Genomic DNA, 3452 nt, shown 5'->3' on the forward strand with positions numbered 1-3452 from the left:
GTAGTCCTCAGGATAAAAATACCATTGATAAATCAAACAAGTAAAGAAATAATACATTAAAAGAAACTAAGAGGATAAAGAAGAATCATAAAGGGAGTGGTGCAGAGAGAAACATAAGATGCTGCAAATATACTATCTCGTGATGGTCATTTTCAGAGCGACCAGAATGCAGGTTGTCCACCCCACGCTGTCTCCTGTGAAAGCTTGAGCCAAATGTGCAGCTATCTCCCTTTGTCTCATAACTATGTGCAACAATGTGAATGTTAATTCCCCAGCTTCCCACGTTAATAGATCCAAGAACAAGGGAAAAGAGTACAGAAATGAAGTGTTGCTGAACAGAAGTTAATGTGGAGCTGAGGAAATCTAGGAAGGATGACCAGATGCTGAAAAGGAGAATTGTCAGTTTGTTTCCTGATAATGCTCCTTCTTCACTGCAGGGGTGGAGGAGAACCTGCAACACCCAGGGCTCTGTGAATTGGTCTGCTGAGGACACTGTCAAAGGCATAAATACCAATAATTTGGAAAGCCAGCTCCAAGCTACTCAGACCCTGAGGAAACTACTTTCTAGAGAAAAACAGCCACTCATAAACAATATAATCTGGGCTGGTTTGAATCCAAGTTTTGTGTCTTTCTTGGGCAAAATTGACTATAGTCCTGTTAAGTTTGAATCTGCCTGGGCCTTCATTAACATTGCTTCTGGGACATCAAAACAGGTTAAGGCTGTAGTAGATGCAGGTGCTATCCCAGAATTCATTTCTCTGTTAGCATCTCCTCATGTTCACATCAGTGAACAAGCCATAGTGTCTCTAAGAAATATCGCAGGTGATGTTTCAATTTTCTGAGACTTGGTAATCAAGTATGGTGCAGTTGATCCACTGTTGGCTCTTCTTGCATTTCCTGACATGTCATCTTAGCATGTGGTTACTTATATAATCCTACCTGGACACTTTCAAATCTTTGTCACAATACTGTACCTCCTCTGTCAAGGAGATTCTTCCCATTTTAGTTTGTATTCTGCATTATGATGATCCAGAAATATTAGCAGATAAATGCTGGGCCACTTCCTACTTTACCGAAGGTCCAAATGAATGAATTGAAATTGTTGTGAAAACAGAAGTGGTGCCCTAACTTGTGAAGCTCATAGAAGCTACTGAATTGCCAATTGTGAATCTTGCACTAAGAACCATAGGAAAAATTGTCACTTGGACAGATAAACAGATTCAGGTTGCAATCAATGCAGAAGCCCTTGCCATCTTTCCCAGACTACTAATGAACTCTAAAACTAATATCCAGAAAGCAGCTACATGGACAATGTCAAACATCACAGCTGGCTGCCAGAACCAGACACAGGTAGTGAATCATGGATTAGTTCCATTCCTCATTGTTTTTCTCTCTAATACAAACTTTAAGACATAAAAGAAAGCTATCTGAGCTGTGACCAACTGTACAAGTGATGGAACAGTTGAACAGGTTGTATACCTCATTCTTTGTGGCTAATAGAGCCATCGGTGAACCTGTTAACTGCAACAGATACCAAAATTATTCTGGTGATTCTGGATGCCATTTCAAATGCCTTTCAGGTTGCTGAGAAACTAAGTAAAACTGAGAAAGTTAGTACAATGATTGAAGAATGCAGAAGTTAGGACAAATTGAATCTCTATGAAATCATAAAAATCAGTCTATGTACAAAGCTTCATTAAACTTGATTGCGAAGTAGTTCTCTGTAGAGGAACAGGAAGATCAAAATGTTGTTCCAGAAACTATCTCTGACAGCTACACCTTGCAAATTAAGGATGGCACTCCTGGAAACTTTAACTTTTAGATTGTACAGCTGAGGCATGAAAAGCTGTTTTCTGTGTACTATATTTGGTGTAAGTTTGTCTTATTGTTTGTCTACTAATAACTCTTTTAAAATTGATTTTGTTATTTTAGCACTTTTAACAACACTCTGCTTGAATAGTTCCAAACTGTACACACTGTATAAAGCTTCTCCTCTCAATGGGTTTCTTGTTTCTATGTGAAATTTCATATCTTGCAGTGTCCTGTAAATAAATATGAAATTCCACCATTTTCGTTACTTCAAAAAAAGATATGGCAAGTATACTAAAAAAAATACCAGTAGTACTGAAATTCCTCAGTGAAGCTTCTAATAAAATAAAGTTAAATTTACTTATAATTGAGGCACTTGAAAAATATTTATTCAGTGCTTAGTATGTGTTAAGCACTTTACATATATTCATTTATATTATACTCTTGAGGTCCAAATGGTAGATACCATTATTATTTCCATTTTACAGATGAAGAAACAGAGGAATAGAAGTTAAATCACTTACCTGAGTCCCGCAAATCGTTTCCCTGATTTCAAAGCCAATGCCCCTTCCATCTTATCAAACTATCTCCCAACTGATTGAGATACTTTATATAAAAGTACCCTTTTTAAAAGTTATTATTCAAATCCATGTTCATTTTAATAATAGTTTATAACCACAGAATACAACAGTATATTTATAATTGTGTCCATAAAGAAGTGTTACAGAACAGACCCGGGGGTGGGGGGGGAATGATATACTATTACTGGATGGACCCAACCTTGTGCTCCGGAGATTCCCCCACCCCATACTAGATTCTCCTTGCCCACCACCAGGGAAAAACGTCTCTCAATGCCAGAGATTGATGAAAAGGAAAGGGATTATTTATTTAAAAAGCTATACAGATTTAGAGTAATGACTTAATGTCTTCATTAAAAATTCTAAAGTCCTTTAGAATACCCAAAAACACACAGTCCTTCCTTTTCCCCCTTGCCCAGTCTGGGATACCATATCTCAGGAAAAGAAGTAGAAGTCCGTGGTTTAGGCAGCTCCTTGGTTTCGGGGCATCATTAGCTGTGTTGCTGCCGCGATCTCCAGTTAATCCAAAACTATGTGGCACCTTCTCATGTCCCACCAGCAAGAATCCTTTCACCCCTTTTCTTCTAAGCAAATTCTCTCCTTCTTACTAAGCCACATGGCAAAAAGGGAGCACCCTAAAGCTGCATGGTCCTAACTTTCACCAAAGCTGTGTGGTCCCCCCAAAACAGCAAGGCTCCTGCACCGGGTTTAAATCCCAGCACCAATCTTCCTCTGCAGCCCTATTTCCAACTCCTCCCACAATCAGCTACACCTGCCAGCATTTCCATATTCTTCCAGCTTTACTAGGCTGCCATAGTAAATCCAGGCAGGCACAGCCCCATGGCATGCAGCCAATCATCTGCAAGCTTTTACATAGGTGCTGTACCCAGAGGGAGTTACCTCCCAGTTACATCCTGGGTTGAAGTCACTCCCGTCCCCCTGGCTCAAAGCATGGCCACAGATATTTAACATATCTATGCAACCAATTAAAGGTTATAGATATGTTAAATGACCATTCCAGAGGTTATCTACAAAACTGTTCTATTCAAAACAACTCTCAATGTT

The 3452-nt window shown here is 39.2% G+C and overlaps 1 pseudogene; it reads left to right on the top strand.

Annotated features, from left to right (window-relative positions):
* Positions 1-244: 244 nt before the first annotated feature.
* On the top strand, positions 245-1822 carry LOC114505432 (annotated as a pseudogene).
* The last annotated feature ends 1630 nt before the right edge of the window (positions 1823-3452 follow it).

Source organism: Phyllostomus discolor, chromosome X, assembly GCF_004126475.2.
Source record: "Phyllostomus discolor isolate MPI-MPIP mPhyDis1 chromosome X, mPhyDis1.pri.v3, whole genome shotgun sequence".
Classification (NCBI taxonomy): domain Eukaryota; kingdom Metazoa; phylum Chordata; class Mammalia; order Chiroptera; family Phyllostomidae; genus Phyllostomus; species Phyllostomus discolor.